This window comes from Canis lupus, chromosome 29 (assembly GCF_011100685.1).
Source record: "Canis lupus familiaris isolate Mischka breed German Shepherd chromosome 29, alternate assembly UU_Cfam_GSD_1.0, whole genome shotgun sequence".
Lineage (NCBI taxonomy): Eukaryota > Metazoa > Chordata > Mammalia > Carnivora > Canidae > Canis > Canis lupus.
In genome coordinates, this window is record NC_049250.1 from 3,893,221 (window position 1) to 3,920,117 (window position 26,897).

At 36.6% G+C, this 26,897-nt stretch overlaps 1 protein-coding gene across 8 annotated transcripts in view; it reads right to left on the reverse strand.

Annotated features, from left to right (window-relative positions):
• The window catches only part of PXDNL (peroxidasin like), a 432,031-nt gene that overhangs the window by 319,555 nt on the left and 85,579 nt on the right, over nt 1-26,897 (reverse strand). Inside the window, exon 1 of one of the 8 annotated variants that reach the window (XM_038579280.1) lies at nt 17,719-17,864. The exons of the other annotated variants lie outside the window; for them this stretch is intronic. The gene's annotated coding sequence lies outside the window, so the exon portion shown is untranslated. Of the gene's footprint in view, nt 1-17,718; nt 17,865-26,897 lie in introns of those variants that run through there. 8 annotated transcript variants of the gene reach the window in all.

Below are 26,897 nucleotides of genomic sequence, written 5' to 3' on the forward strand. Positions count from 1 at the left end.
CTTTATAGAGAGGCATTATTTTTGTAAATCATGAGATTCAGACAGCTCACAAATGAACAGCTACAGCAGTCTCTCTAGCCACACTGGGTAGCAAACATGGGCTTTCAGACGCCTGTAACTACTCAACTAAAAATGTATGCACTGTCACACTCACTAAGCTCCCTGTATTTGAGTTCATCTGTTCAAACAGCAGGCTGCCAACCCACAAGTTGCTTACAGCCCAGTCACTGGGCAAGGATGGAAGTGCACTGAGCTTACATTGGCATCTTACGAGATTCAAGGACTACATTTTCTGTAGCAGGAGGCTCATCTACACTGGCAACACTGAAGCTATTGTGCTCTTGGGGTCTTGATGACTTCTTTTAATAATTTGTACTCAGTTCCAGCATATGGGCCATCTCAGATGTCTAGATTTTTTGCTTTGTTTTAAGCAAAAATTTTTATGTAAATCTATTAAACTTATATATTAATGACCTGCATTCCATAACCTTTCTAATAATTAGATGGATGCAAGGCTAATATTTCTATCTTCATTTGGTCTATTAGTTGATTTTATTTGAGGAAGTGGCTGGTTCTTTCATCATCATGTGTACCAGTCAGTCTTATATATGCTACACTAAGTAGTGATATTTTAAAAGACTATTATTACCTGATGTATTTTTTTTCTAATGAAATAACTGCTTCCATAATTTCCCCCAGTGAGCCCTGATACTAAAGGAAGAAAAGAGAAAACATGAATAGTTACAAGAAAAACAAAACATTAACAATGAACTGTCTAAAGTTATCTACTAGCATCTATCATTCTGCCAATTAAAGGAAATAAATAACATATAGAGGATGCTCGTCCTATGAAAATGAAATTTATTTTTCCATTTTTAGAATAATGCTCCATCAAGGTACACTAGGTTAAAACTGAGCACAGATTTCAATTTTAAAATCCCTGATAAATACAAGCTTCCACCAAAAGTTCATCACCACAGAGATGCCTCCCTGAGTATCAGAGGCTGCACATTTAATTTCCTTCCAAACAGCTAATAGAGAAAGTCTAATAAAAGATCATATCACATTGTGTGAATATTAGAGAAATAATAGAGGTTCTCCTAACCTCTCTAATAATGAAAGTCAGTGCTTTATTTTTTCCCTTGTGCAAAGACCAAACTAGCACAACTGCATTTGGATTATCAACAGCTTGATGGGCTGATCTCATATGTGGAAAGTATTATTCTTCTAGAGGAAATGGCTATTCAATTAGAGTTTAAAGTCTAATATTTACAAGTTAAATTGACTTAAGGAAGTTAATTTAAAATGTAAAATCCTAAATATAAAGTTGAGCAAATCATCTACGGGAAGTTATCAAAAGTCATCAAGACAGAGGTACAGCCACTGATCAATGCAAAGATAATCTCTCTTTCTCCCTCCACTCACATCCTCACCCTAGGCCAGAAGAAGATAAGTGCAGTTTCTAAAGGTGTATTTCAAATCTCCACAGTCCTACTGATCCAAACAAGTTCTTACTAACTCAGGTGTCTATTGGTCTTATAACCCAAACTTAGACTTGTTTATAGGTAGAACCAAAATAGCCCTCAGCATCCAAGGCCAAAGTAGACTCAGGCTCTGGCCATTACAACAAAGTCCCCTTGGATGAGGTCTCCATTATAGCCATCCCAGTTTCCAAACCTCCTCTTTACCTAGGCCAGCCTCTAAGAAATATAAAATCAAATAAACAAGGAGGCTGTCAGACCAGATGGCTCTAATGTCTTCATAGCCTATAAATACCTGAAGGCTAAGAAATCTATACCTAAGAACAACCAACCACAAGTAAACAACCAGGCTTTTCCAGATAAGGCAAATGCTTAAGCTAGAGCCAATCAAATAACTTCCAAGCATTGCTTCCTTCCACATCTTCTTTATAAAAGTCTTCCCCTAAATTCCTGTTAGTGGAGTGCTCCTAATAACATCTGGTTTGACACTGCTGGATTCAATAGATTTTTGTTTAAATATACTCTTAAAATTTTAATATGCCTTCATTTATCTTTTAATGGAAACTGCAAGAGATGAAAGACTCTAAGAGCAGGGTCTAAAGAACTTTTAGTATTTAATTCTTTCTGTGAGTACTACAGAATTTAACTGACAAGGATAAAATAATATTCAATACTAAATTAGTTTTGCTAATTATCATTTGTTCTTGAATATCTCTTTCCAAAAACACAAAGAGAAAGCAAGAGCAAGACAAATGTTAAGCTATTTAAATATAGGAATATAGGAATCCTATTAAATATAGGAATCTCTCAAGTATCTTTCAGTCAAATTCATATGGAAATTTGGAATGGTAAATAGAATGTGTTGGGTCAGGTGTGTGTGTGGGGGAGAATAAAGTTTTACATGAGGAAAGTCAGTCAGAGAGGTTTTTGTTTTTGTTTCTTTTTTTTTTTTTTTTTTGCCTTAGCTACGAAACCTCCTCAAACAAGTATTTGAAAATTTACTAATAAATCAAACATCTGATAAAAGAGAGTTAGGAGAATGAGTTGGTGGGGGTGGGAAGCAATTTTGTTAGCTCAAAAGAAACCCAGGAAAAAAAAAATCACAGAGGAAGAGGAGTGGTTTACTAGGGTGGATACATCTTTTCAATAGCATACCAACACTATAGTTTCAAGGCTTTGAGTCCAAATGGTATAATTTTTAAACTACTAGCCTAATATTTCTTGACTATCAGCTCAAACCATAGTTAACTGTGTGTGGTATACCATAAATCTAAGATAGACAGCTTTCTCCCACTAAAAAGAGTCCTTACCTTAACAAAGAAGTGGAAGTTTTCATCACCACTAGCAGAACTGTGTAAGTTTCTATCTCAATGCCTCCAAATTGCAACATAAAGACTACACAGAAATGTAATAGTTAAATAAATTTCAAAAGGTACATTTATATTTAGATTCACATGCCTGGGTGGTTCAGCTGATTATGAGTCCAACTCTTAATTTCAGCTCAGGTCATGATCTCAGGGTTGTGACATCAAGCCCCATGTCAGGCTCCACACTCAGAGTAGAGTCTACTTGTCTGCCTCCTGCCCCCAGCCCACACTTTCTTTCTCTCTAAAATAAATGAATAAATAAAATCCTTAAAAATATGTATCATCCATCTTGTGAGAGAATTTCTTCTTTTTTTACTTATTTTTTGTTTTATTATTTTTTATTTATTTTTATTTATTTTATTATATATATATATATATATATATATATATATATATATGTTTTATTGGAGTTCGATTTGCCAACATATAGTATAATACCCAGTGCTCATCCCGTCAAGTGCCCCCCTCAGTGCCTGTCATCCAGTCACCCCTTCTCCCCACCCACCTCCCCTTCCACTCCTCCTTGTTCATTTCCCAGAGTTAGGAGTGCCTTATGTTCTGTCTCCCTCTCTGATATTTCCCACGCATTTTCTCTCCTTTCCTCTTTAATCCCTTTCACTATTTTTTATATTCCCCGAATGAATGAGAACATACAATGTTTGTCCTTCTCCGACTGACTTACTTCACTCAGCAGAATACCCTCCAGTTCCATCCACGTCGAAGCAAATGGTGGGTATTCGTCTCTTCTGATGGCTGAGGAATATTCCACTGTATATACAGGCCACATCTTCTTTATCCATTCATCTGTTGAAGGACATTGTGGCTTCTTCCACAGTTTGGTTATTGTGGACATTGCTGCTATGAACACTGCGGTGCAGGTGTCCTGGCATTTTGCTACAGTATCATTGGGGTAAATCCCCCACAGTGCAATTGCTGGGTCATAGGGCAGATCTATTTTTAACTCTTTGAGGAACCTCCACACAGTTTTCCAGAGTGGCTGCACCAGTTTGCATTCCCACCAACAGTGCAAGAGGGTTCCCCTATCTCCACATCCTCTCCAACATTTGTTGTTTCCTGTCTTGTTAATTTTCACCATTAGTGAGAGAATTTTTTTTTTTTTTAAAGATTTTATCCATTTATTCATGAGAGACACAGAGAGAGAGAGAGAAAGAGGCAGAGACACAGGCAGAGGGAGAAGCAGGCTCCAAGCAGGGAGCCCAATGTGGGACTCGATCCTGGGGCTCCGGGATCAGGCCCTGGGCCGAAGGCAGCGCTAAGCCGCTGAGCCACCCGGGCTGCCCTAGTGAGAGAATTTCAAACCAAGATTGATATCCCTTTGATTCAGGCTCTTAGTACATAGGCTATGAATGACATAAAAGAGCATCTGTCATTGCCAGCAAATATGTGAACAACTATATATGCTGTTTAAAGGAAAACTCTAAGAACTAAGAATTTGTCCTAGTAAAGATAATATAGTAAAGACCAAATCACAGGTCTGTTTTTCTTCAATTAATATTCCAAAACATTGTTCTTTTTTTTTTTTTGTGAAACATAGCAGCTTTCTCTTTATCACATTCCATCCCACCAAAGGGAGGCAATGGGTGTGAGCCTAGTTTCCTGAAGAAAAATGCTTTCCCAGTGGCTATCCCCTCAACACAACCAAAAGGGTGCTCACACTGAAATCTCATAGAGATTTTAAACAAACTGATGGGAACTTAGATGCTCAAGTTCTAACAGTAGCCCTTTATTAAAAACAGCTGCCAATGCATTACATCCTGATTAGCATACTGTTTGACACAAAGGAAAACCATGTGACTCCCAAACCAACTCCTCCTCCCCCATAGCTAGGTCTTGCAATTCAGGCAAATGCACTGAATTTGGAGCAAGATCATTTAAGTTTTTGCCCTGACTCTGCAATTACCAAACTCTAGAACCTCAGTCAAGACATTTAATTTCTCTGTTCTCCAGGTTTCCATTTGTAAAATAACAGTGCAATATTAGATTTCATTTTCCTTAAATTCAACAAACAGGTATTGGGCTGGAAACTAGACAAATATTAGCATCTCAGGGTACTCTCTGACCTAAAATTCTGTGAAAATCTACTCTTCACGCTTCCAAAGTTTATAATCTTCCACAGTACATTGCGTTTAAATTATGTCTTTGCTGTTTAAGCTACTCAAAGATTTCTATTCATTCTTTTTTGGCTATGTGGATGTTGAAACTAATAAGCCACACATTGTGACTCTACTATGTAAGTGAGTTCAGAGCCTCTCTGGAGGTTGGGCAAACTAGTTGAGGATACAGCTTAACTATATTTATTAGAAATAAAGGGGTAAGTGCTAAGAGATGATTAACCTCAGAACCTGTCAGGAGAACCTGTGCTGATGTCTATCTGCTAGACGGGGTTCTGGTGTTCCCCGTGTCTGAAGCAGCCCTTTACTTATGCAAAGTATTTTCTTTGCCACCATTAACCCACTTAATTAGTCATTTTTCTAAGAATGAAAATAAATGCATTATTATTTCCTATTAGTTTCTGTCAGTTGTCACATTTAGTTTTTTATTTAATAGGGATGCCTTTTATACCATCACAGGATTTTTGTACGAATGAAGGTAGCCTATTACTTAGCACAGAATCTGGCACATATTTGGTTCTTTGTCATTATCATCAGTTATGTCAGGAAGACATATCAGCATAGTAAATCCCAGTGCCACAGCACAACACACCATGTTTTGTGTTTGTTGCATAGTGATTATGTAATAAATACATTAAATGAGACCCTCAGAGATAATAACACACAGGACAAAAAGTGTACATGTCCATTAACTGTCATTTCCCAAGTCAATCACAGCAGCCATTTATATCAGATAGTAAGTTTCCTCCATACTTTGACAATAAATGATCCAACTCATTATTTTAAAGAAATATGAGCTTTCTTCTGCTAGAAAAAGCTAAGGTAAATCTGAAACCAAGGGAACATGAGAGCAGAAAAGTTTCAAGGACAAGTGCCTGGGGAAGCTGATAATTAGATGCTATTTGATCTCTAACTCCATGCTCCCCTGACTCTTACTTCATATCCTTCACAGGCTAGTGGTTTGGACAACAAGATTTTGCAGTTTCCTCAGGGAACAAGGCTGATACAAAAAAGTACATCTGAAGGTGAATAAAACTTTAGCTCTCAATTTCTTAAAATACCACACAAAGGTAGAAATTCAGGCATGGTATTGTCTGAAATAAGTATCATGTGTTTTATTTCCCCATGATCTACTTCAGTTCTTGGCATTGAGCACTTGCTACAACAACGAAAATAGCACTGGTTTCATCCTAGGTAAAATAAAATAGACTTTGATTGCCATGGCCTGGATTGTGTCCCCAAAATTCACATATTAAAGCCCTTACTCTTCATGTGACTGAATTGTAGATAGCTCCTTTAGGAAGTGATTAAGGTTAAATGAGATCATGAGTATGGAGCTATGATCCAAGGGAGCTGGTGACACCAGAACTCACTCTCTCTCTTTTCTCTATCAGGATACAACAAGAAGGCAGCTATCTTGAACTCAACCATGCTAGCACCCTGACCTTGAACTCCTCAGCCTCCAGAACCATGAGAAATAAATGTCTGTTGCTGAAGCCATCCAGTCTCTGGTATTTGATATAGTATCCTGAGTTGACTAAGACACTGGTTCAATAGAAAGAGCATCTGGACAGAGTAGAATGCAGGAAGCTCACTGGACATGATTCAAGTCACCTGCACATAGGCACATCCCTAAAAGACATACACAAACACATAAAAACACACTCATGCATGTGCATAAACACATACATACATATACATATGTACATTCTACTTTGGAATGGCTTTTACTGATTATGGTGTTGCTATTTAAAGTAGAAACCAACAGATAAAAATAGGTGCGTGTGTGCGGAAAGTTATAGGTGAAGTTCTTTGAATTTCCTTTAAATAGGGATGAACACACTCAAAGCTAAATAAGAAAATAGAAAAGGTGATTATTCTTGTTCTACAAAGATTCACCAAAAGGATAGTGTAAACATATTTAACATAGTGCATAGGATAAGCAGTATATTCTGCAAGGCAGTCTATATTTTGGGAGGGGGGATTTTAATACAATATATATCTTCAAGACTCTTGCTATACAGAAAAGTTTTCTATAGAAAACTTTCTAACATTAATCATTGTCTTTTCCTCAAAATCAGATAATTATAAGTACATTCAGGAAAACATGCTCTACATAAGATGGCATAGATTATATTCATTATCACAAGCATTTAGTTATTAGTAGTTCATATATACTTACATAGACAATTTTATCTTCATCATGTTTATATAATTATATTTTTATTATTACAGACAAAACATTAAAAATTTATGAATGCAGGTGAATCTCAAATAGCGAGTCACTGGGCTCCTTCACCCAGTCTGCATTAAAAACTCCTCTTTCATATTCAGCAGGTCTTCAGATACTGTTTTGAATAATTTGTGCTATCATTCCAGAACAGATTTAATGCATTATTCAATTATGATTAATTTTCCCCTTGTTTTAGAATTTAGAAATTTGAAGGGTTTTCCTTCAGGCTGAAAACTGATACAATCATTCTCCCATTCCACTTCCCCAACACTAGTGATCCTCTTAGTTTTAGTCCTTGGTGGCTAATTACAGCAATTATTATCACCTCTATAGTCACATATTTCACACCACATCTGACACTGCTGTAATTAAACAGATTACCAGCATAACTGACTTACATTAGTAGTGATTCTCTCTCCACTATACATTTTTTCTAATTCTAGCAAAACAAATTTCAACTCTGCTTGAATGTCTGATCGCTTTTCCATCAAGGAAGGTGAGGTAATCTATTATATCTTGATTAAAAGATAAGGACAGGATTTTCCAGATATAAGAATAAAGAAAATACAGTCCCTTTCATTGTTGAGAACCAAACCAAATGGCTCTTGCATGAGAAATAGCTAAGACAATGGTGTTCAACTTTGGCTGCTCAATCAGATACACCTGAGGAAAATTTTAAAATCCTGATGGCAGAGTCCCATCCCCAGAGATTCTAAGTTATGTGTGATGTACCTGGTCCTAAGTACATTTTTAAAGGGTCCATGTAATTCTAGTGCATAGGTGAGGCAGAAACCCACTGGCCTGAAGTTTGGACTTCAGACAAATGCTAAAGATTGGCTATGATCTAATTTTTTGTTAATATACCAAAAGTGAAAACAGTGTATTACTCCAGACTACTCCTATAAATAAATATTTGTATAATGCTAGAAAAATGTTTACCATCCAGGCTCACTTTAAGAACTATTTAGTCTGCCATTTTCCCCCAACTTTTCAAGTAAAGTGTTGGTCAGTTTGCATAACGGATCTAATACTGCAGTGGCACCTCCTGTTATTTTATCCATTTGTCTTCCATCGCAAGCTAGATGAAGAAAGATTGACTCTTAGGCAGATTTCAGAGTGACTTATTTGCTACTCGGCAGTTGACTCTGCTACTTAAATAACTGCTGGAACTGTTGGGATGTGGTGACCTAGAGCCGAAGTGGAAACATGACCCTAGTTCATCAGAGTCCTGGGAAATTTAGGGTGAGAAGTGAATGACAAAAGTAGTAGAAGTGTGAGAAATAAACCTTTAAAATATGGTGGGGGAAAAATCTGCTTTAAATCCAAGTACTGTATCCAGCCATGCAAATCAATCTCCCAGCTTTCGCTAAGATCTTGCAGGTCAGAATCAACTAATGCCCTGCCTTTATCCCACCATACTGTTTGAAAGGTTCTATTATACTGACTAGGATGTGACCAGGGCACAAATTTCAATCCTGCAGTTTACTAAATGTGAAACATTAGGCAAGATGCTTAAGCTGCTATACCTCAATCTCCCCATCTATTAAATGGATACAATAATAGTGTCTCTGTCATATGGCTGATTCAAGAATTAAATAAAGATTAAATTCCTTCAGGAATCAATGTGAACTGTTTTCCATGTTCCCAGGACTGTACTGGACTATCAGGGCTTTACAGAAGGCAACTACTTGTTCAGTCACTATGAAATGTATCCAGCCAATCCAGAAGTATATACTGAAATAAAATAGCAATACAAAACTTCCTGGCTGTTTTCTATCTCGACATAATGTTTGGTTGTAAGGAAGAATCCCAGAATCTGAACATGCAGGTAGATTCTACATTTTCCATTATCTCATTTTTATCACAGTTCCTCCATATTGACAGTAATCTTTTCAGAAACATTCCTTTCTACACTTTACTGCTGCTGTTATCTGAAATCTGAAATCTTTGCCATCCAGCTAAAGTTAAAGATACATAGAGTATCCACAGGTATACTGTGTGGAAAATGACTGCATTTTGTCATTAATCTTTTAGTTCTCAAGGAACTTCTTTAATTTTCCGTGCTAAGTAACTCATATTTAGTACATTAATCAAACCCATTTTTTGCAGGTGCAATTTAATAGTACAGCACAGAGTCTTCCATTTAGGCTTTTTTCAGAGCAAAAGAGATACTGGTGTTTCTAATTAACAGCTGTCCACAGAATACAGCCAAAGGCAAAATTCTGTTTTCCTTATAACTGTGTGTTCTTTATGAAGAATTGATAATTAATTTATCTATTACTTCCAGTGCATTTTTTCAAATAAACAAGTACAATGACATCTATGCCAAATATTTGAGAATTTAGTTTTTGTTTTTGCCTCTCTACCTTTTATTTGCCAAAATTTGCAAACGGTTAACTTCAAAATTAAACCAATGTTTTTCAAAACACAGTTGCTGAAATACCTGCATTAGACTTGCTTGATAAAAACATAGGTTCCTGGAGTCCAGCCCCAGCCCTACTGAGCCACTCCATCAGAAACTACCGGTAACAAATACTGCCTACTTCTAAGAGGAACTTCTAGTAACCACTGAGAATCAACCTAAGGATTCTATTTAATTTAATTTGTTCAACTCAAAATCCTATTAATTCTAGTATATATTTAAAAAGAATAAGCAATTAAAGGCACCATGATTAAGAATACCTCTTAAAATTTGAGTTTCAAAAGTTATGCTTTAAGTTTACATTATGCTAAGATATTTTCTTGGACAATTAGTTTGGAGCATCTGTTTATTTCTTCTACTGTTTCCAATAGCAAAGGAGTATAAATTTATTTTGGTACTTTTATCTATTTTTTAGAAGGAAAAAATCTATTATCAGAAGTCTTCCTACTTGGAAAATGACAAAATCCACCCCACCCACACCAACATACTCATGATTTTGCTTGTAAAATTGAAAACTACCAATAACTTTGAAGTCCCATGTGTCTGCCCCCTTCTAGTCTTGCACTCCTGATAAGAGGTAATTACCAACCTACATTTTTTTGTGTTCATCCCTCTCTTCCTTTTCTCTCAGCTTAGCACACATGAGTATACCCATAGAGAATATATAATAGATGTTGCTGACATTACATAAGTGAGATCATATGCAGATATTCGGCAACCTGTGTCTTTAACTCAATTAAGAGTCATTGATGTTGTTGTGAGCAGCACTTCACTTGTATAGTATCTTATACTAAGTATGTTGTAATCTGTCCATTCAATGATCACAAGATTTTTGGGTTACTAGTTACTTTTGTAATAGCTACTATTGCAAATAATGATGCAACATGTTTCTTAGGGTGCCTGTGCAAGAATTTTTCTAGATTAGGTACCTGGAAATGAAATTGCTGGCTATAGATTATGCGTATATTCAACTTTACTCAATAAGAGCAAATTGTTTTCCTCAATGCTAGTACCAATTTGGACTCCCATCAGTGTGTAACTGTTCTCACTGATCCACATGGATGACAGCAAGGGGGTCTTTAGTCTTTTTTTTTTTTTTTTTTTTTTAAAGATTTTATTTATTTATTCATGATAGTCACACAGAGAGAGAGAGGCAGAGACACAGGCAGAGGGAGAAGCAGGCTCCATGCACCGGGAGCCCAACGTGGGATTCGATCCCGGGTCTCCAGGATCACGCCCTGGGCCAAAGACAGGCGCCAAACCGCTGCGCCACCCAGGGATCCCTAGTCTTTTTAATTTTAGTCAATACAGTGGATGTTAAAAGTCGTTTATTGTTTCAATTCGCATTTCTCTGATTTCTGATGAGATAAAGCATTTTTTAATAGTTTATTGGCCACTGATGTATTCTCTTACATAAAATGCCTTTTGTATTGTGGTCTTTTTTTTTTTTTTTTTTTTTTTTTTTTACTGTTTTTCTTATTGATTTGTAGGAATTCATGTATTCTGGATCCTAATCATTATTCTTTCATACATAATATATGTATATTTTCTTTACTGGCCCTTAAAAATTTTATACTAAATTCTTACCTCATGGACTTAGGGTCCCCCAAGTAGTGTGAATTCATGCTCCCAAACATGTTTGTGCGGTGATCTGTGGTTAAGAATTCTCAGAAGAAAATAGCTGTCCTTTGTTCACTATGTGACACTTTGTGACAAGACGAAAATCAGCAAATATTCATACTGCTCCCTGGTTCAACCTTTGAAGTTTTAAGTCTCAGGCTCAGGTGTCTCCACATAACTGCCTGTCTTATCAGGTCCTGGCCCACTAGAGAAGTGACTGGCTGCTCAACCCATCCCTCAGGATCCAGGATTTCTCTTCACCTTAATATTCCAGTATAGCATTATTTTTTTTTTACCAATGCTATTATAATACTAAAGGAAAATCTATTTAATATTTTGTACATCTTGTGCCGGAAGTCCTCCTTAGGTTACCTTGTCTGGCATATTGATAATAAAACATCTCAAGAAATTACATTAATGACTAATATCACATGGAAAATAACACAGCACATACTAGCAATGTGCTTCGTGGCAATATTGGTGATCATCTAAACAATAATTTTATAGGCTAATTCTAAAGAACCATTTAGCCGAAAGAGAAGGAGGAGGAGGAGGAGAAGGAGGGGGAGAAGAAAGGGTGGGGGGAGGGGAGGGGGAGTAGAAGGAGAAGGAAGAAAAGAAGAAGAGGAAGGAGGAGAGAAGAAGGTGCGTTCTATATCAGAACTCACATCATATTACTTAAGCAGGGTCATTTAGCACAATGAGATAATGCATGTAAGAAAGAATATTTTCTATACCAGGAATTCCTTGTTTTACTTAGATTTATAATATATTTAAAATAAAAGAGAGAATGCGTATATTATCTCTGTCAATAAATATTTTTTGACCTAGTTCTTTAATATCAGTAACAGAGCCCAGCCCCTACTACTTGATGTATATCAAGTAGTTCAGACAAACTGTGTGAAAACATTATGTATATAATACAGATAGTCATATGCTTACAAATGCATAATATTAAAAGGAATTATACATTTTCATTAGACTTCCAGACAAAGTAGAAAGAACAAGCCAAAAGCAATATCTGAAAGGATAATGACTGAGAATTTTCCAAAACTGACAAGACACGGTGAATTTGAGAAGATTCCTTCCCTCTAAGAAGGGATCTAACTCATGGTTCAGTTAGATCAATGAGTAAAGAAATAGTTAAAATGCAGGATGTCAAGTGAGGAAGTGAGGATTTGCACAGGAAGAGTAACATGGAAGGTCAGGAAAGGAGTCCACAAGGGATTTTGTTAGAGTTAAAGCATGAAGAGGACAACTGCTTATTTTAACATACCTATTTTAGTTAACTACCATAATTATTTCAATTATTTCAAATATTTAACTATTCACATATCTCAAAGATATCAACAATTATTTTTATTGCAATAACTTTTGCAAATGGAGGAGTAATAGCATTAAAAATCTAAAGTTCGGTCACAAACTAAACTCCAGAAAAGCAAGTAAAGAAGACAATTTTTAACATCTAACCTATTTGACTTTAAAGGGTCCCTCAGATATTTGTCAAGAATTTAGAAAGAATTCCATTGACAAGTCAGAATTTGATATGAGGTTCCTCATACTACTATTGCTTGGAACCTGGTTTTCCCAAACCAGTGAATTCCATAACAAGACTACCAAATAGACTTCCACAGTGCTTTCACAGTTCTGGAAGTGTAATGAGGAGTCATTCAAAGGCAATCCTCGGGGCTTTTGGTAGAAGGACTGTAGAAAGGCACTCTGAAGTTTAATGTATTCCAATGAGTTTTGCTTTGTATAGCATTGTGAAGGAGAGCTGCATCTTTACAGAGTCTAGACCGTTTCATTGCTTATGATAGCCTTAAATGCAAACTAGTTCCATTGTTAAACTAGCTATTTTAATAATTCTTTATATATCATATCCATTTGTAGTAGAACTGAGTGTCTCTGGTATTTTCAAAGATTTGTTTTGCTATCTCTCCTCCCCACTGGAGCAAATAATCCTAAAAACAGAGGCAAGATTTTTTACCAAGATGGTAAGGTTAGAGGCTCCAGCCTTCATCTTCCAATAAAGATCAAGAATTCAACAGAATTCTATTTATGAATTTAAATAGTTCTCGGAGAGCTTGGGATTCCACTTAAGAACCCAATAGCAACACCGTGCAACAAAATACCTGAGAATAACCATGCCCAAAGAAGAGGAACAGCTTCATTTTGGTACATCATCCCATCCCCACGACCATCTCTGCTCAGTGCTAACTGGACACTTGACTTGAAAGAATTCCTATCACTGGGAAGGGGAGAATGGAGTTAGTGCCCAGATTCCCTAGCCTTTTGGGACACTGTACAAAGCACTCACCCACAAACCAGCAAAGCTGATGCATCTAAAGATGGCTAGGAAAAAGGAAGAAGATAATTTTTACTCTATGTTTATATTATTCTATAGCATTTTAGAATAACCATCTATTGATATATATATATATATATATATGTGTGTGTGTGTGTGTGTGTATATATATATATATATATATATATATATATATATATATTCATGAGAGACACAGAGAAAAGCAGAGACATAGGCAGAGGGAAAAGGCCCCACAGGGAGCCTGATGTGGGACTCAATCCCAAGACCCTGGGATCACAACCTGAGCCAAAGGCAGACACTCAACCACTAAGCCACCCAGGTGCCCTATGAAATTATCTTTTCATCACATAAATGCATGGTGATCTTCTGTTTCACAGTTATGCATATGGGTTGGCTTATACTCAGGTTATAAAAATTACAAAGATAGAATACAGTTGCAAGTTTGTCATGAAGCTCCAGAATTATTGAAAAGAAATAATACATAATGGTTTCTGGATTCTAGATTTATTCTACACTCCTCGTAGATTTGTCAATTTATGTTTGTCAAGTGATTTTGTTCTAACAGAACAGTGATTTGTTTCACAATTTCCAAATGGTAGCCTAGACCAGTGTTTATAAAAGTATTATACATATATAGGAGATATAATTCTATAATGCGTCAACAAAAAATATTGTAGCTGTGTAATTTTCCTTGCATATTTAACCATCTTTACCTTACTTAATTTTCCTTTTTATGTGGCATTTATTAAGATATAAAGCATGTTTCTTTGCTATATTTCTCATTTATTTTCTCTATCCCTTGGCTAAAATGCAAATCTATGAGGGTAAGAACTTTTTTCTTTTTAGTTCACTGATCTATCAACAAGCACCAGAACCATGCCTTGGACACGGTATTCATTTAATAAGTGTTTGCTGAATAAGCATTTAGACATTGATGACATGTATCAAAATTAATATAAATAAAATAGATGACTTTAGGCCCTATAAGAAAATTATAATGCCTTTAGCTCCTATAGTCTAAGAAAAAATAATTTGCTTTAGATGGTAACCCTTAGCTCTAGAACACATGTTCCATACAGATAAATCTAGATTAAACAACATGCTCAGATTTTTAGAGGGGAAATGGCAGCAGAGTAGGAGGGCCCTAAGCTTGCCTTATCCCACAAATACAACTAGATAACTATCAAATCATCCTAAATACTCCAGAAATCAATCTGAAGACTGTCAGGACACACTCTACAACTAAAGGTAGAGAAGAGACTGTATCGAAGCAGGTAGGAAGTACGAAGATGTGGTTTGGAGAGAAATGGATTGTCACCAACACAGCGGGGAGGAGCCTCAGGCCCAGAGAAGGACAAGACAGACTAGCACATAGGGGAACACAAACAGAGAAGACAAATCCACTAGCAATTAACTAGTAAAGTGAGAGGGCTGAATTTCATGAGTTCTTAGAACCAGTAAGGCTTAAAGCCTGGAGTTCTAAAGGTCAGTAGGCTTGCCTTAGGAGTGCTTGGAGGCATTAGGGCTGCTCTTGGAGAGAAGGTAGGCAAACAACCGGAAGAGGAAACAGCAATCTGAAGAGCACGCGGGCCACAGAGTGGGGAGGTTATCCGCTCATCTCTGAGCGTGTCCCATAGAGGTAGTATTCACAGAACGACCCCTCCAGGAACAATGGAACTGACCAGCACTATTTCCATCCCCCGCCCCTCAGCATAACACAGGACCACCTGTGGGAATCAGCACAGTGCTTACTTGTGCTACCTAACTTGCTTTCACCAAGCTCCTCCCCACACCTGCACTCCAGTGGAACCAGTCTTCCCAGTTACTTGCCTGAGTCCCAGCACAGCAGGCTCCCTCCCACAGAAGACTGAACCAAACCCCTGCCTACACTGCATCTCTTGACCTGGGACTTTTGCAGGGCCCCAGATCCAGTGGCAGTGATGACAGGTCTCATTTCACAAGCAGACCAGAGCACAACTAGTTAAATTGTGTGGTATTCGGGTCAGGGACCAAACCCTGCCCACAACAAAGAGAACCTCTGCAGATGTCTGGCTTGAAGTATAAAGCAGCCAGTACACAACAGAGTGTATGCAGCACACACTGGAGATATTCCCTGAAGAGCCAGACCCTGCAAAACAGGGGACGCTACACTGCAGGGCACTACAGGATTTCTTTTCACAATCCCATTATCCTCAAAAACAGAAGACCATAGTTGACTTTCCTAATATACAGCAACAGGCACACAGACTTAGATAAAATGAGAAGACAGAGGAATCTGCCCCAAATGAAAGAACAGGATGAGGCCATGGCCAGAGATCAAAGTGAAACAGATATAAGTAACATGCCTGATAAAGAATTTAAAGTAATTATCATAAAGATATTCACTTGAGAAAAGAGCAGAAGGCATCATTGAGATCCTTAATACTGAGATAAGGAATTAACAAAGCAGAAGTAAAGGGCTCAAAAAATGAAGTGAGAAATGTGCTTGATGAATGAACAGCAGGAGGGAAGAAGCAAAGGAATGAATTAGTGACCCGGAGGACAAACTAATAGAAAGTAATCAATTCAAACAAAAGAGAGAAAAAAGAATTATGCAATATATCATAGGGAGCAACAAGACACAGGGAACTCAGGGACTCCATTAAATGTAATAACATTCATACTACAGGAATCCCAGAAAGAGAGAGAGAGAAAAGGGGCAGAAAATTCATTTCAAGAAATAATAGCTGGAAAATTCCCTAATTTGGGGAAAGAAATAGATATCTAGATTCAAGAGGCATAGAGGACTTCCTACAAAATCAACAAAAGCAGAACCACACCAAGACATATTAAAATTAAAGTGGCAAATGTAGTGATAAAAAAAAATTTAAAGCAGCAAGACAGTTACATACAAGGGAAATCCCATAAGGTTATCAGTGTACCACCAGATTTTTCAGCAGAAACCTTACAAGCCAGAAGAAACTGGCACGTTATATTCAAAGTGCTGAACAGGAAAAATCTGCAGCCAAGAATACTCTATCAAGCAAGGTTATCATTCAGAATAGGAGAGATACAGTGTTTCCCAAACAAAAACTAAAGGAGTTCATGACCACTAAAACAGCTCAGCAGGAAATATTATAGGGGTCTCTGAATGGAAAGGAAAGTAGAAATGAATATTTCTGTTAAAAATCAGTCAAGGAGGGGATCCCTGGGTGGCTCAGCAGTTTGGTGCCTACCTTAGGCCCACGGCATGATCCTGGAGTCCCAGGATCGAGTCCCACATCGGGCTCCCTGCATGGAGCCTGCTTCTCCCTCTGCCTGTGTCTCTGCCTCTCTCTCTCTGTGTGTCTCTCATGAATAAATAAATAAAATTTTTAAAAATAAATCAGTCAAGGAACTCAAAAAATAAAAGGACATAAAATATGACACTATCTACCTAAAACATGGGGTAAAGAATGGGTTCAAGCTTAAATGACATGCTCAGGAAATTACATAATCTTGTTTGTTGAATTCTGGCTGTTAAAAAAACTCCTTTCAATCCTGTTTTTGAAGTTTTTCTAATACCTTATGATTAATGGGCAATAAAATATAACATTTCTTTAATTATTCACAATTTTGCAGGGTTTCAGAGCATTAATTCTGAACATTATTTCACATTATGCAACAAGAAATTGTAAAAAGAAAAAGTGTGGAAGAATGAGCTAAAAGGATACTGACTATAATTAAATCCCTAATCTGATTTAATTTTAAGCTCATTTTTATCTTTTTTCCTAATATGTGAATGATAAAAATTCTGCTTAACTAATATTTAGGGTTCAAATACATGTTGATTTTTCTAAATGCCTTCATATGGAAAACATGACCTCAAACCAGTATACATCTCTTATCCTTAGGAAATCTAATTAGATAGATTTCCTTAAACTTTACCAAGTGTTTATAATATCAGCTTGCAGCTATGCAAAGGCATAACTACTCTAGGCTAAACACAAAAACGGCTTCACATGAAATACTGCCACAAGGCATTTCTTATCTCAGGTTTGATATGCCTGTGTTTTTTTGTGTGTGTGTGTGTTAGTTTGTTTTTAATGAATACATTTTAAATTCCTAGAGCAGTCTTATCAAAAGCAGCAGCTGGCTCAGTGAGGAGTAATGACGTACCTGGCATCCAAACAAAGACACCTGAGGGTGAAAAGAACACCTTTAACATCACTCTGGGACAGCAGCCTTGCAGTTCACCCTGAGTCCATGACAAGACCAGTTCACATGGCCCCATTCTTTGCAATCAGTTCACATCCACTAAACTGAAGATAGAAGAACCATTGGTATATGAATACTGAGAACCAATTGTTTAGGCATGAAAAATTCATCAAGTGTAAACCAACATGCTGAAGGGCCTGTTTAGTAAAATGGGCTTTATCCTTTTGTTATCAAAGTAGGAAAAAAACACAATGAAAAAATAAAGTGCTTGCCATGAAAACGCACACATCTTTTTGAGGACTTACTTGTGATATAAGAAGAGCTGATTAACAAAATCTGAGTTTACCATTGTGAACTATTTATCTTAATTAGGATTGAGATGTCTTCCCTAAGTGTATTAGGCATCAGATCCAAGCAAAATAGTTGCTTGTTTTTTTTAAATAAAAGTAGACAATTAAAAAAAAAACTTACCATTTCTCTGTATGATTCTAATTCTTTATACAATTGTTTGCAAAATCCATATAATAAAAATGTAAATTGTTTTGTGGGAGCTTTCAATGAAGAAAATTGCAAAAATAACAAGATCCAGTAATCACCCAAAATGATTTTTAAAGCTATTCAGAATAGATAGCACATTGATTCCAGTCCCTTGTTAAGATTAGAATATTTTAACCAGTAAAATTAAGTCATCCCTAATGACTATTGCATAAATTGGTCACATTTTATCAAATGTTATCCCCGAGGCCTCATAGTTTTGATTTAGCAAATATACCCCCCGTACTTTCCTTGTGCGTTTAGATTCTCTCTTCTGCACAGAATGATTGCCTATCATTGACTACATTGCACTGTTAATGAATCCAAGACATCATTTCCCTGATATAGTAATATTGCTGTGCAATTATCACCCAGCATTATCATCTTACAGCGCTGAGTGGATCTCATTCGCATTCTATTACCGTAGGCTGTTGACCATCTGAATATATTTATAGTGAACAGATACTTCAGTCATTCTGGAAAGCTGTCTATGCTTTTTTAAGGGCTCAAGGGCGGGGGAAAGGCTTTTCTGAATGTAATACTGAGGAAAACATTCGAGTTTAAATATTGAAGTTGTTAAATATTGAGATCCTATTACCACAACAATACAATTCTGAAAGCAAATACTGAAATCCTACTACCACATTAATAGAATGCTGCAAGCATCTGGAAATCTAGAAGGATTCAAGAGAGAATTGTCCAGGGAAGAGAATAGTCCAGAGAGGGAGATAAATTGAAATGCGTGGGGAAAAAATGATAAAATAAGGTATTTCTTCCAATGTATCATTTTGCAAAAGAAAATGAATCTTCTGAATGGACAAGAGAAATAAATTTCCAGTCAGACTCTTTTCCCTTTCTATTATGTGTTGTTTTCCCACTCAACTTACAAATTCAAAAGCTGCAACTTCACTTCCCTGTTTCAAGGAAACAGAAAGAAAGCATCAATGAAGTGTTAATATTCTTCCTTCACGTAGGGAAGAAATCATAAGTGTCATAAAGAAAGCATATTCAACTTCTCCTGAGGCAAAATTAAACCACTTTTAGGTTTTCACTACACAAATAACATAGGGCAAGTGATATTTGCTGACACCTTTGCTATTTTTCTAAATTCTTTCTGAGATTTCTGTTGCTTCTTAAAAGATGAATACTAAATGTAAACATGGCAGCATAATAAAAACTTGACACGCTGCCTGGAAAGGAAGGATTCTTTTCTAGATTTTTCTATCCTATATCATAATGATCTGATGCCAATAAACTCAGTGATATTTTGATTTTGAAAACCAAACTAACTCTTTGGTTACTTATACTCCTTTGGTATTTTCCCACGAAAATAGGGCCATGGCCCTTCACCACCCACCTCATGCTTATTGCTTTGGGCTCTCTGGGCCAGCACTCAAGGTGTGGTTTGTTTTTTCTCCTCATGTCACTTACATTTATTTTTCCCGTATTGTCACCTTGTTATCAACAAACTCTTTTTTAAATTCATTAACTTGAGTACCCTGCTTTACTTCAGTGATGCCATCTCATTCTGATATCTATAAAATTATATGATCAGGCTGCTGTCATCATAAAAATTGTAAATAAAGGACACCTGAGTGGCTCAGTGGTTGAGTGTATGCGTTTGGCTCAGGTCATGATCACGGGGTCCTGGGATCGAGTCCCACATCGGGCTCCCTGCAAGAATCCCGTTTCTCTCTCTGCCTATGTCTCTGCCTTTCTATCTCTCATGAATAAACAAATAAAATCTTTTTTTTTAATGTAAATAAAATGTTTTTAACTTAAATGGTCTTAAGATGAGGCATTTGGTGGTAGTAGAGAGGAGATGAACTTCCAGGAAGTTGGCTTTACAAAGGAGATGCCTCCCTAACATATTCATATAGGATAAGAACACAGTAGGAGGAAGCCCCAAAAGATGTTTGTTTGCTTGCTTGCTTGTTTTCCAATTTTGTGAATGAGGGAATTGAAGGTGTCAAGAGATTAGACTTAAGTGTCACATCTAATTAGTGGAAAGGGAAGAGAAGTCCCATGTCACCTGCAGTACTCCTGAATCCTAGATTTTGGCCACATCCCTCAAGAAATACAGAACTGTTCAGGTCTAACTAGGATAGGAAACTATTTAGCCCATAGAAAAGGAGCCAAGTTAGCATGTTTATCTTTTTTAAGTATTAGCAAATGTTTTCTTTGGCTAATCTCTCCTACTTTACAAATCATTAGTGTCTCTGAATAAATAAGAACCTTAAGAAACCATCAGTATTCATAACATGCATATCTTCAACTTTCTGAACATTTGCTAGTGGCATAGCCAATATTTTCATGTATCTCTTAATGTAAGAACATTAGGTTTTATTAAAGATAATTTGTTTATTCTTTACTTTTTTATAGAAATGAGAATCTATAAAGAGGAAAGGAGAGAAAATGAGTGGGAAATATCAGAGAGGGTGACAAACATGAGAGACTTCTAACTCTGGGAAACAAACAAGGGGTAGTGGAAGGGGAGTTGGGCAGGGGGATGGGGTGACTGGGTGAGGGGGGCACTTGACAGGAAGAGCACTGGGTGTTATACTAGATGTTGGCAAATCGAATTCCAATAAAAAAATACAAAAAAATTTTTAAAAAAAGACATGAGAATCTAGTTGATGAATGTGATGGTTTTTCTTCCATGTCTAGATACTAGTATCTGATTTCACTCTCAAACACACACACATATACTTCCTCATTATCTTCCAAGCCAGTCACTTGATCCAGAGATAACTTACAACAACCTAAATTTATTTCCCTTACCATCATTATTATTATTATTGTCACTTAACTCTGTTGAGCTAAGACTCACTAAATGTGGTATGAGATATATTGTAATGGTTAACAGCATGGACTTTGGTGTAAGATGAGTCATTTATAAAGAATGTTAGAAGGGAATGTGGGCTTCACAAACAGATCTTGAACAAGTTAATTTTATGACCTTCAGTTTTATTATTCCTATGGAAAAAAATAAAAAATAAAAATATCTAGATTTTTGTATAATGTATATAGAATACCCATCTCATTTCCTAGAGCACAGAAATCAATAAAAGTAGTTACTTTTTTATTCAACCGAACTATTGCTTCACAATTTGACAAAGGTACCATTAAGATTACTTGAAGCCTCCAGATGGGGCTTCATTGCTACCACAGTTCGTTTGGTTGCTGAGTGTCCTGTCTGGCCCTAAGTCTCATTTCCCCTACTATTCAACCATGAATGTGGGTCCTTCCTATGGCTTGGTGCCTCAACTCTCCACCTTCTAATAAAACAATCTAGTTTTGTCTCATTGACATATTTTGAATATGCCTCCGTGACTCAGCAGGCATCTGGATTCCAGGCCAGAGTTCTAAGACACAGACAACATCTGTGAATCTAGAGTATCTCAAGTGCACTGCCTATTATATAAGCCTATGAGCGCTGCAATCAAATAGGGAAGGAAAGATATTCCCGTGAATTAAAATGTGGCGAGGTGCTCTATCCTTAGGAAGAGTCTTCTGTAGGCATGTATTTTATATGCTCCTTTATCCTAGAAGGGATTTAAGTTAGCTTACAGCAACACGTAAAAGACATTCACACTAATTAGCTTGATTGTGGTAGTCATTTCACAATGTATATATATCAAAACATCACATCTACACCTTAAATATGTACAATATGTATTTCTCAATCACACTTGAACAAAGCTGGAAATATATTTCTATGAATTATAAAATGAGGGCAAAAGGAAAAAAAAACTGTGGATGCAGTCAAGAGCAAGGCTAAAAATCTGTACAACATAATTATGTACTAATAGGCCACACATTTGGATCAAATCTTGCTAGCAGCCAATTAGTAAAGAGAGATAATCCATCATTACCAGTAACCATAATAAAAGCTACAGTGTATTGTTTGTTGAGTGCCATACGTGGTAAGTTGTTTACATGAATAAAATTGTTTACTCTTCTCAATGATACTGAGACAAGTATTATTTTATAGCTGTTTTGGATGACAAAACTGAAGAGCCAAGAGAATGTCTTACCTGCCCAAAAACATTCTAGTCACCTGTGAAGCTAGGGATGTGAATCAACTCTGACTGACCTCACCAAACACAACTGTAATGACTACACTACACAGCAGAGAAAAATGAAAAAAAGCTTTTGAATGTCATTTACTAATACGTGACCATGAAGATGACTGACTTCTCCCATTCTTAGTTTCTTCAAATATAATAGCTACCTCATTGACATCCGATGACAGAACTTAATAAAAGAGAAACAACATGGTGTGTATGGATAACGGAGCCTATAAGCATTAGAATATGAACCAGTTTATTCTCCCTCCAAAGATCCTAATGAAGTACAGTTGACCCTTTAACAACATGGGAGTTAGGGGCACTGACCCCTCCATAGTAAAAAATGCACATATAACTTTTGACTCTCCAAAAACTTAACTGCTAATAGTCTACTGTTGACTGGAAGCCTCATTGATAACAAGAACAGTCGATTAACACATATTTTGTAGGTTATATGCATAGTATGCTGTATTCTTATAATAAAATAAACTGGAGAAAAGAAAGTGCTATGAAGAAAAATATAAGGATCATAAGAAAATACATTTATAGTACTATACCATATTTACTGAAAAAAAACATATAAATGGACATGCTCAATTCAAATCCATGTTGTTCAAGGATCTACTGTATAAGGGAGAAGTGTTTCCAGTCACATTCGTGGACAAAGTCAGGTGACAAGTCAGGCGGAGGTAGCACACCTTGCATCGGAACACACCTCTCTGTTATAAATCTCAGTGGTCTCCAATCCCAAGTTCTATCCACAGTAAGTTACTATACCTTGAAGTTCAATGGAAGTGTTTTGAAAAAACGTGCTATTTGGTCTATTTGCAAGAAGCTTGGCAATACAGAAATTTAAATTCAAGAGTTTGATTTTACCAACGTTCATAGATACTGATGCCCTGGTATGGTCACTCCACCACAGGCCATCCTGGCACTTACTGATCTGCACATCGTGACAAGTTACAGTCACACCCTGGACTGGCACTTCTTGAAATCCTGTAGTGAAACACTCATTTTGGGATCCAGAACATCATTCATTAATGTCAGGAACAAAATTCCACGTGGATACCTGCCTTCAAAACACTAAATTCCCATCTGGCAAGATCCTTATAAGCAAAGGAAAGTTTTAGGTTTAATGAAGCAATTTCCTTTAGGTACATGTTTCTCGACAGAAGTGCCTTGGAGTCATTACAGTTTTGTTGAAGAGAGCATTGCTACCTCTTCAAAATGGCAAAAACCCCCCCAAAAATGTATTCAAGTGCTCAAATGTATAAAATACACTTAAATAAAATGTATACAGAAATGCTCTTTTTCCTTTTGCTATTCCATGGAATGGGACTGACTTTCAGTCTGACATAATAGTTAAAATGAGGTATACTTATCTAATTTGTCTTCATGCTATGCATTTTGATAAACTACTGCACGCATGCTGGGGGGGGGGGGGGCGGGGAATGCTAAACTGGGACGCCTGGGTGGCTCAGTGGTTAAACATCTGTCTTGAGCTCAGGGTGTGATCCCTGAATCCCAGGATCAAGTTTCGCATCCAACTCCCCAGAGGGAGCCTGCTTCTCCTTCTGCCTGTGTCTCTGACTCTCTCTGTGTGTCTCTCATGAAAAAATAAATCTAAAAAAAGGCTGAATCAGTAAGAGGCCAACATACCTTTAGTTAGGAAAAGACCCTATAAAAATAAGACATTTCAGAATAAAATGGTATAAAACCCTAAATGTGTGTGATGATTTTTTCCAGGTTATTTTTTGGACGTCTAATTCATATCACAGAAAATAAATGAAAATATGGAAAAGTATGAAAGCAGTAGGAGAAAAACTTTGGACAGACCCAATGGAAAGTAGGAAGTTGTTAAAGATGTAGCTTCTGAAACCATCAGGAAGAAAACAGAAAGCTTCCTCATGCTCTTCAAAGGACACAAGGAGAAGAGACAGAGAAGGTTTGTAAAAAGCAAAGTTCTAATCACTACCCATATTTACACTATTTATATAAGGGCTCTTTCTTTCTCTTTGTATTTCTTTCTTTCCCTTCTTTCTTTTTTTCTTTCCTAGTATATCACTTTGGAATGGCTTTGGCTGCAAATAACAGAAAATCAGAATCAGGCTCAAACACTTACATTCCACAAAAAGACCAGCAAAGACTGTCCAGGGCTGCTGTAGCATTCAGCAGTATCACCACGGACAACCTTTTGTTTTAACATTCTTAGCAGGTGGCCTTAGACTCATGAAGATAAAATGTTTTGTTTTGTTTTTTCTTATCATCAGAAATGAGAAAGAAAGGACCTACCAGCTGAATTTTGTCTGTGGAGCCAGCACGGAGGCATCTTCTTTTAGTGAGAGACTAGGGTCGAGGAAAGCCAATGTCACTGGCTACATTGAACACTAAGCCAAGGAGATGTAAGTTATCTGAACTCAACTGCATACTTTCTTGCACTGGATTTTTTTTTTTCTTTTCAAAAAATATGGCAGCCACCCACAGGAAACCAAGAATACCACCATAGCTAAAATGTAAAAGTTTGCCTTTACGTGTATTTTCATATATTGTCCTGAAAGGGCAGTTTTCACTTGCTTGACAGTCACATTTGCTTCAATTATATTTTCTAGCAGAATTATTTTTTTAAAGTCTATTATAATACATCTTTTCATGTGCTATAAAACTCACAGATTTAGACATCTGTTTGAAATACCTCATTTTACAATTTTCATTGTGACAACTCATATGGTGCCCCAAGGACTACAGGTTTCTACTTCTTTGTAAATATATTTGGAAATTATTATACTGATTATCTGCATGAGCTCCTCCGTCAATTTTCTAACTCTAGAAGCTAGAGGTTTTTAATTCTTCAGGATCCTGAACTTGTCATTACTATTAAAATGTTCATAGACTAAAGATAAACTTTATCTGAGTTTAGAGCAAAGTTTATTAAGAAGGAAATTACTCTTAAAATGCATGACATTTTTTCTTTGTGTCTGAATTAACTTTTAATATTAATACTCAGTAATTTTTATTATATTTTGAAAATATCTTTATAAAGGGGAATTTTAATTCATTTCTGCTTTCCTAAGCTTACTGTCAGTTATTATTTGTAAATCATGTATTACTTTTAAATTAGGTTTATTTTGCATAATCAGGATGTTACTTATATGAAACACATGTGAAAAAAAATATGCTTTTCTGAGAATTTATACATAATACTTTATTTTTATGAACCAAAAATTCAGATCCTGACATTTAATAAATATTTTGGGTATTTTGTGAGCACAATAATCCCTAAATTAAAGTACAATTAACTTAGCCGTTATCAAAAATTGAGTGTACCTTTCACTTACTGGCTAGTTATTTTGATGAAACAGTTAGGACTGAATAGCAAACATCACCCTTGTAACTGAATAAGGTACATATTCAAACAGGATGATATTTGTCACAGTACTTTTTCTCCTTGCTGCCAGCTCCCTACTGGTCCTAAATAATTTCATACTAAAGGTCCCGTGAACATGCAGATAAGAACAATCATTCAATGTTGCCAAATAAACAAAGACTCTCACAAACAAAGGGCAAATATTATTTTCTTCCCAAAGCTTGTCCCAGCATGGCCCCAGGATGTCTATGTACTAAAGGAAGCTTCTGGATGGTGATAGGCAGAGAGCCAAGGCTAATTAATATCTCAGAGGCCACAAAGCCAGATAAGACTCCAGCAGAACCCCTAGACTGTGCCAATGTTGCTGGGTAGATAGTTGCCCTGAAGCAAAGACCTTCCACCCAGGGTTGTACTACAATTTGTAGACTCTCTGAATGGCAGACGAGTCCCTCAAGTTTTACCAAGCCCTGAAAATGAGCGTAGAACACAAATACTAAAACAACTCTTCACATTCAAGAATTCACTTCTATAGCTGTGATATTGTAATTTATAATAAGAAATATGTATTTAGCCTTTGTCCTATTCCTAGCACACAGCTCCTTTGGAATTTTTTAAGCGATAAAAGCAATGGGAGAATTTTTTTGTTAAAAGATTTGGTGTTTTGTCCTCAAATAGTTCCAGGTCCAGTAACAGTTCCACAGTGATAAAGCAGAAAAAAATGTCTTGCTATTTATAACGAACCCCTTTCAAGCATACCTAAGTTTATGGATGACTTGGAAATTACCTCAGAATGAGGTTAGTTGCCAGGGGAGCCAGCCATGCAATCAGAGGGTTGGAACTTTCAGTTCTACCCCTTCCGCCCACCACCATCCTCCACCCATGTCCAGGGAGGGGAGATGGGCTAGAAGTTGAATTAATCACCAATGGCCAATGATTTAATCAATCTGCCTATGTAATGAAGCCTCCAAAAAAAAAAAAAAAAAACCCAAAACAAGAGAGTTCAAAGAATTTCTGGGTTGATGAATACATGGAGATCCTGGGAGGGTGGTACCCCTGCACAGGTCATGGAAGCTCTATGTTCCCCATACCGTGCCCTGCCCATCTCTTCTGTTCACCTGTTTCTAAGTTATATCCTTTTATAACAAACTGGTAATCTAGTAAACTGTTTTCCT